The following is a 16035-nucleotide window of genomic DNA, read 5'->3' on the forward strand; positions in this document are numbered from 1 at the left end:
CCTTACATTCCTTAAAGACAGACAAGCCAATATGTTCATACATGAGTTAGAGAATGGGTATAAATGGAGGCAGGCCACAGGGGAACACCAGTCTATTGATTTAGCATTGGAGAGTCTTGGGACTGAGATTGGGGAAACCTAAGACCTAGTGATGGAGCACACTCAGATGCTTAGCCAGTTACTAGAGGGAAAGCAGGTAGTATGGATGGAAGGCCCTTTGTGGTGGACGACTTGGATGGAGGCCTTTTAGGACAATGAGCAGATGTGATCTAGCTAATTCATATTACAGACTAGTGTTTTCTTTATAGATTTATAAATAGGCACTAATACTTTCTGGATCAACGATCCATATGTACACACAACTGTAATCAGTTAGTTACAAGTAAAGACAATTTTATTTGTATCAGTTTACTCCTTATATGCAAAACAAAACAAAATTAATTCAAATCAATTAATCAAATGATTTTAATGAATTAATCAAATCAATTCAATTAAATGAATTAATCAAAGCAATTAATCAAATCAATTCAAACTAATTTAATGAATTAATCAAACTAATTGAATCAATTAATCAAATCAATTCCAACCAATTCAATGAATTAGTCAAACTAATTGAAATAAATTAATCAAATCAATTCAATGAATTAACCAAATCAATTCAAATCAATTAATCAAATCAATTCAAACCAATTCAATAAATTAATCAAACTAATTCAAATCAATTAATCAGTCTAATAAATTAATGCAATGAGTTAATCAATCCAATTAATTAAACAATCCAACGAATGACTCAATTAATTAAGTGATTCAAATCAATCCAATGAATTAACTAAATCAATTCAATTAAGTGATTCAAATACATCCAATGATTTAATCAAATTAAATCAATTTATTTAATCAAATCAATTAATTAATTCAACTCAACTAAGTGAGTCAAATCAATAAAAGATAGCATGCCACAAATTAACTCAAATTGTGCAAATTTTGATTTCAAAGCAGTTTTAACAAATAAACTCAAATGTACATGTGTATATATGCTGCTAAAAATAACTCAAATGTACATGTCTGTATATATGTATAGCGATCCAAAAAGAGCTCGAATGTACATGCATACATACATATGTATGACAATCCAAAAAAATAGTACATACATATATATGCATATATATACATGTATGTATACATATGTATGCATATATAGATATGTATCATGGTTAAAAAAATACACGAGTTCACTTGTTCTAATAAATTAAGTGAGCTCATGGTACATAAAATCTGGATCCTCTCTATCTTTTACTATCTCTAATATCCTTTCATTATCTTCGATAGGCAACCTCCACTTTTGGGGAACACAAAATCTTTTTTGTAAAGTTTCAAAATGTAATCTTGTTGCTATAACTAAATGACTATAATGCAAAATTGTTTTGGTTAGGCATGTATTCAGTAAATATAACACCATTTATATCTATCTTCGTTTGTTGATAATAAGTACCTTCAACAACAACTGATCTAGTGGGATACTGATCCCCATCAACATCTTCCACTGATTCTAATAATTTACATTTTGGTTTTGTGCATCATAGTAGGTAATAGTCAACACCTTCTACATTATTAGGATCTACAAGCACAACAAAAATATCACCTGTACATGGTAAAATACAAACAATTAAATTATAAAGTGTATGGTAGAATGTAAAAAGAATTCATATTGAATTAAAATTTAAACAAAGTACATGAAAAAACGTAAGTATATTTAAATAAAATGCAAGTGTACTTGACACAACTAAATCAAAAACACATTCATAATCAGCTGAATATATAGGATCATGAATATCTACAATGTCACTATGTTCAAAAGGAGGCACTATGACAAATTGTTTCATCTTCCATTTTGAAACAAATCCATCTCTAATATTTTGACATTGTTGAATATTTGCATTGTTTTCAATTCCATCAACACAAAAACATGATTTTTATCTAACTTGAATCACAAGAGGTTTTCTATTTCCTGTAGTCATCACTTGATGCAAACTTCTAATGCCCTTAATTGTTTGGAAATTATGATCGATCAATATCTTTAACTTCCCAAAAATAGTATTTTTTGTATGTTGTGTCACATGCACCAAAATGATATTTGCACCATTCTACTATCTCACTTGAATTTCATATGTTGTTACCTCCAAGTTTATATTGGCGAAGTACATGCTTCACACAAGCTCCTTCTCCATCATGCTCTCCTTTTCCATGTCCACTCTAAAAAAAATTCCACAAAAACTTTAGACCATATTTAGCATGTTGTTTTTGTTAGACAACTTAGATAGCCAAAGGACAACTAAGAGGGGGGGTGAATCAATTGTCAATAGATTATAGAACTTTAAGCATTAAAACCCTATTACTAGAATACATAAACTGAATACCTGAACAATAGATATAATAATTAAACACAAATATAAACCACGAAATATTTACCAACCATCCATGAAAGATAAAACCGAGAATGCCATAGGACATATAGCATCCTCGTCAGATGTTTTTTTGACTAGCATCGGAATTCCGAGGGCACCCAAGACTCTTCCAATGGTGGCCATGACTACTCATTGGGCGAGACAATGTTGTTGGTCATACAACATCCTTGTCGGACGTTTCCTGGGTGGACGTCAGAATTCGGACAACACCCTGAACTCTTCTGATGGTGGCCATGACCACTCATCCCATGAGAGAATGACGTCGGGCATACAACATCCTCAATGGATGTTTCCTCGGCAGACATCGGAATTTGGACAACTGTTCGAGGAGAGAATGTCATACAACATACAACATCCTCGTCGGATGTTTTGTTGACTGGCATCAAAATTATAAAGGCACCCAGGACTCTTCTGATGGTGGCCATGACCGCTCATCCGACAACATAATTTTGTCGAGCATACAACATCCTCATTGGATGTTTCCTTGGTGGACATCAAAATTCTGAGACCCGTCCGATGAGAGAATGCCATAGGACATACATCATTCTTGTCAGATGTTTCGTTGACTGGCGTCAGAATTCTGATAGGCACCCAGGAATCTTCCGATGATGGCCATGACTGTTCATTCGGTGAGAGAATGCCATCAGGCATACAACATCTTCATTGAATGTTTCCTGGGTGGATGTCGGAATTCCAAGGACACACGAGACTCTTCCAACGGCAGCCATGAGCGCTCATCCAGTGGGAGAATATCATTGGGCATACAACATCCTCGTCAAATATTTCCTGGGTGGACGTCAAAATTCTGAGGACACCCAGGACTCTTCTGACAGTGGCCATGACCGCTCATCCAGTGAGAGAATTTTGTCGAGCATACAACATCCTCGATGGATGTTTCCTGTGTGGATGTCAGAATTTTGACACCTGTCCGACGAGAGAATTCCATAGGACATAAAACATCCTCACCAAATGTTTCATTGACAGGCATCGAATTTTGCAAATGATAACCTCTTGCTAAGTTTAGAAAAGATCAAGGAAGCAATTTAGCTGAAAATGCTCCTAGAAGCCTTTGGGAAGGCCTCAGGCGAAATTATCAGTAAAGAAAAATAAAAATAAAAATTCTTCTCCACCCCTGCCCCCTTAGAGGTTAAGATCCAAAGAATTTAGAACTGTAAAACATACATTCTTCCCTATATTCAATTGGTCATCCCAATTGACAGAGGATTGAGGAACTCAAAACTTTGGGATCCTCTAAAGTTAAAGATAGATCAGAATATTAACTCCTGGAAAGGGAAATGGCTCTCATGGGCTGGTAGGCTGGTAATGCTCCAAGTAGTTATTTTTGCTCTACCCATGTACCTTTTATCCTGTTTATCCCTCACTACTAGTGCAAATTCCTTCATCATTGAAAAGATGAGAAACTTCTTCTAACAAAATATTGAATAAAAATATAAAATTGCTCTAATTGCATGGGATAAAATCACCAAAGCCAAGTCCATGGGGGGTATAGGAATAAAAAATATTGACTTGTAGAACAAAGCCTTGGGAGCTAAACTAGTTTGGAACTACATTAAAGACCCTAAAGAAAAATGGATAAGGATAATGGCAACAAAATACCTTATAGATGGGGATCCTCAAAATATTCTAAGATCTTATTCTCATCCAAAGGGATATAGGAATTGGAATTTCATTGTTACATGCAAAAATTTAATTGCACTCTTTGTCTTAGGATATCCACGATGGATCCTCTAACCTTTTCTGGGAAGACTCATGGGGAGGATATCCAAGAATTGACAACTCTCTCAATATTCCAATAGCTAAGCATTGGCTTAAACAACATTGGGGATCTCGAGTTAGTGATTATTTGGTTTTGAACACGGCTACTAGAAGGCAAGGATGAAGCTGGAAGCAATTGGAGGGATTGCATATTCCTATTGTTAAAATCAACCAGCTATCGGACGTCATTAGAGAAAGAAATATTAATCCCAGAAGAGGGAAAGTTTCTCTTAGATGGGCTAGTTCTAAAATAGGACAATATAATGCTAAAGATGCCTATAGGGTTCTAGCAAACTTTGGGAATCAAGAGGAACAAGATATTCCACTAAAACTATTTTGGAGCAGCAAGATTATCCCAAAAGCAGGAATCTTTGCATGGTTGGCTTTTAAAAATAGGATCCTCACAGCAAAAAGATTCACTAAAATGGGCTATGAAGGGCCCTCAAGATGCATTTTGTGTAAAGCTCAAGAAGAAATAGTAGACAATATCCTTTTAAACTGCCCATTTGCCTCAAAATGTTGCTGATGGCTTTGTGAAAAACTTGGGTGTATAGCAACCCTCCCTAATGATATAGTCACTCTTTTTCAATGCTAACCACTTCCTTCTATGGAAAGCACTTGAAGTCAAATTTTGGAAATCTCTCCTTGCCTTGTTTGGGAAATTTGGAAAGAAAGGTTCATCGAAGACTATTTTATGACAAAGCAAGAAGATTTGAATCAGTTTTATCCTCAATTGAAACATCAATTATTGAGGTACTAAATTGAAAACTAGGCTTCTCAACAGATTCTACCAAAAACATTTCTTCTTGGGATGACACTATAAGAAACAATTGGCAAGGGATCAAGATTCCTCCTTCCTTTGGGAGAAAACCTAGTGCAAGAAAGGATTATATATGGTCTCCCCCTAAAAAGGGTTGGTTCAACCTAAAATTTGATGTAGCCTCCAAAGGAAACCTAGGTGCTTCAGGTATAGGATATATGTGGTTAGACATCATATAGGAATAGTAATTGGAAAGATGGCCATGCCACTGCCACCAGATACTAAAAATATAGCAAAATACAAATCTTTTTTCCTAGGCTTACTTGATTGCCACAAACTTGGGATAAGAAACCTCATAGTAGAGGGAGACTCAGAGATAGAAATCAATGCAATTAAATCAAGAATAACCCAAAATTTGTGGCTACAGGCAATTTTGGACAGCATAACTGAGACTTTAATCAAATTAGAGCAATATGAGGCTAAACATGTGTACAAAGAGGCTAACATGAAAGCAGACTCTCTCTCAAAAACTACAGTAGAAGGCCTTTCTTTACATTGGTGGGAGAAGGACAACATTAATAATGGTTAAAGCTACAAAGAGTATATCAACATTTCTCAGTAGTGGATTCTTGTTTTCATACATCAGACATAAAAAATTTCTGCCAGCTTGGTCTAAAAGGCTATCTTTTCAAATTCAAACTTTTCCGCCAGCTTATCAAAAGTGAAATTGTCATGTCAACTATAACATCATCTTATTTTGGCCTTTCTAAAAGTGGTTTTTCCCACTTTCATCCCAAAAAGATAACCTACGATCCGTCATCATTGCAAGTACGAGGCATGTGTTATCCGTTGGAATGAGCTGAATTTTTTAGCCTCAAGATTTGCAATGATGCTAGACAAATATCCCTTGCCACCTTTGTAGGTGAATTCATTGCAAGGCATTTTGCATTAAATGCATGTTGAAGACAAAGTTTATTATCTTTTATTTGGCTTCCTCCGCAAGACTATCAACCAGATTCTCTCTACAACCATCCTCACAGAAGCTAGAGCTACTACAGGTTTCTAAGTGATGGCATAATGAGTGTCTTCCCAACACCAATCTCATGCTTTAGAGCAGATAGCCCCATCTCTCTCTCTGCCTCAACCCGCCAAGTCTCTTTCAGATAAATCATAGACCTGAGATTGAAGAGGCTCCTCTTAGTTCTTGAGCCAACATACATCCTAGCTGTTAAGTTCATTCTTGGTAGTAGGCTTATTAGCAGAGATGAATACCCTCAAGACAATAAAAATGTTTTGTTTCAGTTTGTCACCTCCCTGATGGACCTCAAGCTTGATAAATAGGAATTCTAGAACCTCACCGGAGAATTCTTCCCAAGTGACATATTGCTTGAATTGCAAGAAGTCCTAAACAAAGTGTGACATGATTCTAGCGCTACATTTCTGAGTGAGAGAATCCTCTTCAATGTCTCAGGAGAGCTGATTAAATTCTATCCTTTTCCACTAGACCTGATAGGAAAGGACTTAAAAAAGCACAAATCCTTTGTTTACATGGCCCTCAGGTTTCTAAAATGGAGGTTTCTGGGGGACAATCCGGAGGACATGGGCAGGGAAGAAGAATTCCTAGACTTTGCTAGACTTAATAGTGTTCTGCCTCCCAAAATAGAAGCAAAGGGTCCCCAAGTGGAATAGAGTAGGCGAGGTGGTGGCCGAGGTAGGCCAAGGTACTATTCATTCTTCTGGTTGAGGAAGGGGTCATCCTCCATGAAGGGGTCTCAAAAGAGGTTGTGCCACAATGCCTCCATCCATGCCTCAAGGAGAGGATTAAATAGATAGGTTTTTAGTTGGTCTGTTCTTTTTTTAGGCTGCTTTAGAGCACATAGTTGGCTCGTTTACATTTCTCTGTTAATTTTAAACTTACAAAGAAACTTTAACATAGCATTAGACTTATAAATTTTGAAAAAACTTTAATAGATTTTATGAAAAGGACAAATTAATTGTAATCAGCACTCAAATCCCACTCTAATTCAGACAATTTCAGGGTTTTGGATGTGGTTTTCTCTCTTCTTGTGCATACTCATGGACATAGTATTATTTTCACAATGTTTATGCCCAACTGGGCCATTTTAGAAATATGTGGTTTCTTGATGTAAATTCTCTTTAAAATCAACATATTATTCTAGCTCTTCCTTTTATTGACCAAGAAAAAATAAACCCAGATGCAACAATTACTCTAGATAAGATTCTGAGAGTTATAGCAAGTCATTCCCTCCTCAATTGTTCTATAACCATAAGAATAGAAAGCATGAGAGGCTCTATGGTCTGACTCTTCTTTGCAAATACATTCTGCACAACAAGGATGGCCTGTCCTTTGCACCACTAACCTTGGTGAACCAAGACAAGGTGTTCATAGACAGTTGGCATTATCTTAAGGATGATGTTGTTGAAGGGAGGCAGCCATTCACCAAGGCATGTGGGGTGAATACATTTTAATACCCTGCCAAAGACCAGATATTCAATAGGGTTTTTAATAGGGCTATGGCTGAGAACTCTACACTTGTGATGGGGAGGATTCTAGAGACATATGAGAGTTTCAAGGATTTGGAGGAGCTGGTGGATGTAGGTGGTGGAGTTGGGTCTACTCTCAATCTTATAGTTTCCAAGTACCCCGTATAAGGGGAGTGAATTTTGATCAGCCTCATGTTGTGGTAGCTACTCCTCAATTTCATTACCTAGATAGTCAATCTACTTGTTTAAATAGATCATTAATATTTTTTCCATTTATTTATTTATTTTTATTATGTTTATTGAACTTGTCCGTTTGTGGAAAAAAGTTTTCTTAGCTATCCCAGTGATTCTGCTTTATAATTCTCTTCAGATGCAGTTTGGCAGGAAATCTTCTATGAATCATACATTTTTGGTTCATCTTTTCTTTATATTGTCTGAGATTTGATTGTGTTAATTTTTTTATGTTTTAGAGAAAATTTTATGATCTATAGTTTGATTTCTGACATTTTTTTTTCTTTTTCTTTCTACTTCTTCATAATGGATTATGAAATTTGACCCAAAACTTAAGAAAATCTTAGAATCAAATAGAAAACTGGAAATTATGCCTGCGATTATGCAATATTGTTGGAAAACCCCGATCAGCTGAAGGCAGAGACTAATCATAGTTCTTGTAGTGGATTCCATTTTGCTAGTGGCTCAGAGACCTCTTCTTATGCCAAACAAACATTTTTTCATTTTTTCAAGACAGCATAAATGATGGCACTAGACTTATATAGGATGTTGGTGAATTTCTAAATGATACCACAAAACTTGTAGAAACATTATTTGTATTGTACAAGACTCAAATGTACTATGAGGCTGCTAGTACCCTTGAGTAGACATGACCCTATCCATATAGATAGGACCATACAAAATCTACAACATAATTGTTCTTGCTAACATCCTTGACAAAAAAATATTACAATGTAAAAATTAAAATGTGACCCCAATATTAATACCTTTGTCCATCCCAGTGGATCCCAAAATTGTTGCTCCACTTCCTAGAACTAAAATCAACTCGTAAGGCTAGTGTTGTATTCATGCAAGTGAAATCATCTCATCAACAGTCATGGAGGGTTAAAGGCCAACTCTACGAGAGTAGGTTATATCTCCTACATTTTGAATTCAACTTAGATTCATGAGGGTATTCCTAGAGTAATACCTTAATAGATATTAAATTTGAATAAAATAGACCATTACACTATAAAAAAATTTAAATCCAACTTGTTGACTTAGCCCTGAAGAATGTCATTGAACAAAAAATAGTTTTCTACCTCAATAACCCCTATATAGATCACAGGACTATGCAGGTGTAACACACATAGAATGAATTCATTTGAGGCTTACTGAAGATGGTTTTGCTAGCTATATATGACTAGATTACAAATTCATATAGTCCTAACCCTAAACTACTCGTTGGTTACTTCATCTAATTGCCTGAGGATTTCTTATGAAATAGCCAATTTCAATCTTCAAACCCTTGGATTAGTGTCCAACAAATGAGGATTGAGTAATCTCCTACTCTTCAGGCTCTAATAAACCTAAGTGAGTATACTTTGCAATATTCAAAGTTTCCATATAGATAATTTTCAAATATTGCATATATAGCAGATATATTCCAATGAAAATATACAAAGGAAATGATTAATTATCTTAGAATGTGGCTGCATTCTTGGTTTATCATCATCAACTAAACAATTGGGAATAAAACCTAAACTAAAGCTAATCCTACAAAATAAATATAAAAGAGATCTTCATAGTTGAGACATTTCTGAAACAAATTTGGAACAAAGATAGATTGGTGCTTGATTCCTAGAGCCATGGAGTCAAATAACATATATATTTTATATCCAGAATTGATTTAAATTCAATAATCTAATCCCAACACTTATGCATTATACAAATATTAATTAGATATGCACCCACACATCTACTCAATGATCACAACACATATACTCATATTCACTACAATGTCCTTAGAGACGAATTCTCTTCTTGAAAGAAACTTATGAAATGCATTACATATTCACACAAAGAGAACAAGGACAAACCAATATATCCTTAATGTACTAGTTCATGTGAATAAGATGTCACAAGTTAGAGATAATCCAAAAGCATATTCTCATTAATTTTTCAAAATGGTTGATACAATATCATAGATATAATTTTTTTTTGCAAATTGCATTCCATTACTAAAACAAAATTAGACTACATACAAGCTACCCATCCAGATTATGAAGATGGAAAATACATACCTAACATTTTTAAAAGATTTTTTTCACATTTTTTCTCAATAAGCATAACTTTAATTGTTTTTAAGGAAGATAGAGTGTGAATCATCTCCAATTTGTCTCCTCCCATTTGAACTCACATTTGAATTTATTTCTTCCATTACCACAACACTTTCCCTTTTCTTCCCCGAAACCTTAATTCACCTCCAATGATCTAATAAGCTTTAAAGACGTCTCTCTCTCTCTCTCTCTCTCTCTCTCTCTCTCTCTCTCTCTCTCTCTCTCTCTCTCTCTCTCTCTCTCTGTCGTGCACACACACATGAATCTAAGACGAGATGTGAGCATATGAGATATCCTCCAAGAGAACACATCACAATTCGCCATTATTTTGAAACAACCTACACCTGCACCTAAAGGTATTTTTAGACACTTACAAAAGATTTCCATATATATTATTATTGAATCAACCCAAGGAATTGATTACTATATATCCCCCAAACATGCCTTAGGTACCAAATTTGTTCTTTTTAAACATGTTGGTATAGGAGTAAATAAAAAATACTTTTGTTAGTTTTTCGAGACAACATAAATGATGATGCTAAACTTATATAGGATGTTGGTGTACTTATAAAAGATACCACAAAATGTGTAGAGACATAGTTTATATTGTACAAGACTCCAATGTACTAGGAGGGTGCTTGTACCCTTAAGTAGATAGGACCCTACACATATAGATAGGACCTTGCAAAATATACAACATAATTTCTCTTGCTAACATCCTTGACAAAAAAAGATTACAATATAAAAATTTAAATGTGACCCCAATATCAATACCTTTGTCCATCCTATTGGATCCCAAAATTGTTGCTCCACTTCTTAGAACTAAAATCAACTTGTAAGTTTAGCGTTGTATTCATGCAAGTGAAATCATCTCATCAATAGATCATGGAGGGTTAGAGGCCAACTCTATAAGAGTGGGTTATATCTCCTACATTTTGAATTCAACTTAGATTCATAAGGGTATTCCTAGATTAATACCTTATTAGATATTAAATTTGAACAAAATGGATCATTAGGCTATAACAAAAATCAAACCCAACTTGTTGACTTAGCCCCAAAGAATGTCATTGAACAAAAAATAGTTTGCTACCTCAATAACCCCTATATAAATCATACGAATATGCAGGTGTAACCCACATAAAATGAATTCATTTGAGGCTTACTAAAGATGGTTTTGCTAGCTATATATCACTAGGTTACAAATTCATAGAAATTCCTAACCCTAAACTACTCGTTGGTTACTTCATCTGTTTGCCTGAGGATTTCATACGAAATTGTCAATTTCAATCTTCAAACACTTGGGTTAGTGGCCAACGAATGAGATTTCAATTAGAGGATTCAATAATCTCCTACTCTTTAGGCTCTAGTAAACCTAAGTGACTATAAATTGCAATATTCAAAGTTTCCATATAGATAATTTGCAAATATTGCATATATAGCAGATATATTCCAATGAAAATATACCAAGGAAATGATTAATTATCTTAGAATGTGGTTGCATTCTTGGTTTATCATCATCAACTTAACAATTGGGAATAAAACCTAAACTAATGTTAATCCTACAAAATAAATTTAAAAGAGATGTTCATAGTTGAGACGTTTCTGAAACAAAGATAGATCGGTGCTTGATTCCTAGGGCCATGGAGTAAAATAACATATATATTTTATATCCAGAATTGATTTGAATCCAACCATTTAATCCCAACACTTATTCATTATACGAATTTTAATTAGATGTACACCCACAATTCTAAGCAATGATCACAACACATATACTCATATTCACTATAATTTCCTTAGAGACAAATTCTCTTCTTGAAAGAAACTTATGAAATGCATTACACATTCACACAAAGAGTACAAAGACAAACCAATACATCCTTAATGTACTACTTCATGCGAATAAGATGAGATAAGTTATAAACAATCCTAAAGCATCTTCTCATTAATTTTTCAAAATGATTGATACAATATCATAGATATGAACTTTTTTGCAAATTACATTCCATTATTAAAACAAAATTAGACTACATACAAGATACTCATCCAAATGTCTATTCTAGAACCTTTTCCAATGATCTTGATTTCTAAATTTTAATACAAGGGATCAACAAGCTTAGACTACATACAAGCTACCCATCCAGATGTCTATTCTAGAACCTTTGTCAATGATCTTGATTTCTCATTTTTAATACAAGGGAGCTTCAGATCAATTGGCACACTTGGAAAACATTTATTTGATTCCATTTGTAACTAAATATTTATAAGTTAATGATGAATAGTTAGTACCAAACCGGTACTAAGAGGGGGGGGGGGGGTGAATCAGTACAAACAAAAACACTTTCCTTGAACCGGTTTGACTGTAAACACACCACTTGACTGGCAAGCACTAACACCAGTCTAAATTAGATTACTATCGGAAAAACACAGTGAGAATGTGAAAGACATAAACAGGTAGCCCTTAGCTTTCCATGCAATCTAATACCTCATTTCAACTTCACCCTTATGCAAAAACAAGTAATGTATCATCAAAAATATAATGACTTCTAGTTCAACATGTTTTACCACATTGATATAGAATACTAAGCCATCACATGAAAGACATCACACGACACATTAATTTTTCATGTGGAAACCCAACTAGGAAAAACCATGGTGGGAATAAATACCCACAATATTTTCTTGAACTCTTTGGAAGTCCGCTCTGTTAGGAGCCTAGTCCAGTTAGAGACTTTTACAATAATTTTTGCTAGAAACTGATCTTGCTAGGCATACTCGGTTAAGAGATGGCTAAATACCCAGTTAAAGGTTACCTCGCAAGAGGATTTGAAGAACTCATTGAGTTGAGTCAACCAGTTAAAGGATTTATACAAAACCCTGTTAAAGCTACCTGGTTAAGGTATTTTCCAACTGCTGAAATGGTTAGAAGTCAACAAGTAGTACACTGATCTGATAATAGCACTTAATGCTAAGGCAGATCCACTTTATCTCCTCCTCTTCTGCATTCACACTCTGTAGGTATCAACACACTTCTCTAGTCTGGCAAGAATCAAATATCTTTTCACTTGGCTACACACATAACATTTGCCAACAACTTAAAAGTGTAAAACATCATCGACCTTATAGGAAATAGATAGGTCAGTAGCATAAACCATAAACCCTAAACATTTATGTTTTACAATCTAGTCAGTTCAATCCTATCTATTAATCACACTGCATCTAATACAACAGTCTTGAACAGATCTCAAGATGTTCTCCAACATTCATTCTTTGCCGCTTCAGAAAGTTGATAACTCATCACGTGCTCTCCACCATTTATGGAGACTTCGCACATTCCCGAGGTAGATATGATCACTCTCCATGCAAGATCCTCAAGGAAATCCTTCACATGCACAAGACTGACATGGAAACACTTAACTAGTCTTCATACAATGCTAACTCATCATAAGATGTCATCGGTTGAATCGCACAAGCTTGGAATGCATCAACTGGAAACCCTGAGGTTGAGACTACCAACCGGTAGTCATGCCAAATGAAACCCCGATATAAAACTTCCATATACCGGTTCTCACCCCAACATATCGATTCACCTTGAACAAGCATATCACTTCACCTTTTTACAAATACCAGTTTACATCACCATACCGGTTCTCTTGCCAGTTCTCTTACAACAACATACCGGTTCATACAAAATCATCATGTCATCATGCTCTGCACATATGCCAACAATCTCCCCCTTTGGAATTGATGGCAATATATAAAGACATCTTTCTGCTTCTGCTTCACATCTTCTCCCCAATACGGTAGATATCTTTTCCACTTCACATCTTCTCCTCCTTTGACAACAATGCCAAAGTGGAGGCATACTCATCTATGTCCCACTATTCTGCTCCCCCTAAGGAGTAGCATCCTTCAACACACCAATCCAAGAAAAATATATAAAAGGAAGACTTGACTGATGTGGAGCACACACCATTAGTTCACCTCTTGAAGGGGCAACACCCCTAGTTCACCTCTCAAATAGGTAAAGATAGCCTTTGGTAGAGGCTTCGTGAATATGTCTGCTAACTGCTCCTTACTGGAAACATGTTCCAATACAACTTCTTTGTTCTAAACCTTCTCCCTCAAGAAATGATACTTGAGCTCAAAGTGCTTGGTTCTAGCATGCAAGACTGGATTCTTGGAAATGTTAATTGCACTTGTGTTGTCACAAAATATACTTACCGGTTTAGATACAGGAACTTTGAAGCCATTTAATACATGTTTCATCCAAATTGTCTGGGTGTAGTTCATAAATGCTGCAACATACTCCACTTCTACTGTAGACTGAGAGATACAACTCTACTTCTTACTCATCCATCAGACTAGTCTACCACCAAGAAAGAATATACCACCGGTTGTGCTCTTCCGGTCATCTACATTACTAGCCCAATTAGCATCTGTAAACACTTTCAGGTTGAAATCATTACTGTATGGATACCATAATCCATAGTGAATAGTTCCCTTCAGATATCTCAGAATCTGATTGACTGCTACAAAGTGGGATTCTCTTGGGCTTTTCTGGAATTGTGTAGTAATGCCCACTGCATGTGTAATGTTCAGTCTGCTATGTACTACATAGTGCAACTTATCAATCATTGATCGGTATTCCTTCTCATTACCAATGCTGATTCATCCTCCTTTGATAGTTTAAAATCGGTCACCATCGGTGTACCAACCGGTTTACTATCATCTCTGCCAAAGGTCTTCAACACCTCTTTGACATACTTGGACTAAGTGATAAAGATTCCATCTTTTATTTGTACAGACAAAATATAGACCTAAACCGGTTCAATAGCAATTACTCTAAATGACTGGCAAATAGTGACACCGGTTTGAAATAGAGTGCAACCGGTAAAACTCAGAACAACTGAAAACAATCATAAACCGGTTACTTACTGAGTTTCCCACTGAACTCAAAACTACACTACCATTTCACCCTTATGCATGAATAGGTAATCTATCATCATATCTTCACAATAGCTAGATCAACATGTTTTATTGACAGGCATAACACACAGAACCATCATATGCTTAACAGGCAATAACAAAGCATCACAAGATAAAAGCATCACATATGACACACATATTTTTTACGTGGAAACCCAATTGGGAAAAACCATGATGGGGATGAATACCCACAAGCTTGTTGTTGAACTCTTTGGAAGTTCGCTCTGTTAGAAGCCTTGTCCAGTTAAAGACATTACAAAAGGTTCTGCTAGGAACCGATCCTATTAGAGATCACCCGGTTAAGGGATGGCTACAATACTCAGTTAAGGGTTAAACCTTGTTAGAGGATTTCAAGAACTCAATAGCTAAAGGATTTCCAGAGCTCTCTAGCTTTCCAGATCTCATTAACTTTGAGTTACCCTGTTAAGGGATTTATAGCAAGCCAGTTAAGGCTACCCTATTAGGGGATTTTCCAAATGTTGAGGTGGTTAGAGATCAATAGGTATTACAATGATCTGGTAACAACACTCAATAGGTATTTCTAGATGGTGCAACAGATGCTCTAAAGGTTGATTCAGTCTTCTGAATACTGCCATCATAATTATTTAGCTCATATGCGGTCGACTTTGCAATGACGGAGTCTAGGGATAACTTTGTCTTGTCTATAGACCTCAACTCCTGAATAGCATCAACCCTTATTGCATAGACCGGTAATAAGGATCTCAAAACTTTTCTAACAATAGTGGAATCTTCTATTTTACCACCTGCACTCTTGATATCTCCAACAACAGTTTTGACTCTTATTGCATATTTTTGAATGGTCTCTCCTTCAACCATCCGCATATCTTCAAACTTTCCCCTAAGGCTCTCTTCCTTGGCTTGCTTCACATGCTCATCACCACCATAGATATTCTCAAGAGCATCCAATACTTCTTTGAGATTCTCTTTATCCTAAATATCAATAAACTCAATGTCAGATAAACTGCTGATTAGGGCTTCCATGACTTGCCCATTCTCCCAAATCTCTCTCTTTTGATCATCGTTGAGAGTACTGGCAGGGCTAACATAAGCATTCACAACATAGCTCCAGTGTTGAGCACCCATGCTTCTAATGTATATCTTCATTTTGTCCTTCCATATTTTAAAGTTGTCTCTGTTGAACTTTGGACCTTCCCTCTTCATCATTAGAATAGGATCTTTTCCTCAAGTA

General features: G+C 35.6%; 1 pseudogene; it reads left to right on the top strand.

Annotated features, from left to right (window-relative positions):
* LOC131860340 (caffeic acid 3-O-methyltransferase-like) overlaps positions 1-16035 on the top strand; it is a 110981-nt pseudogene that overhangs the window by 11545 nt on the left and 83401 nt on the right.

This window comes from Cryptomeria japonica, chromosome 11 (genome assembly GCF_030272615.1).
Source record: "Cryptomeria japonica chromosome 11, Sugi_1.0, whole genome shotgun sequence".
Lineage (NCBI taxonomy): Eukaryota > Viridiplantae > Streptophyta > Pinopsida > Cupressales > Cupressaceae > Cryptomeria > Cryptomeria japonica.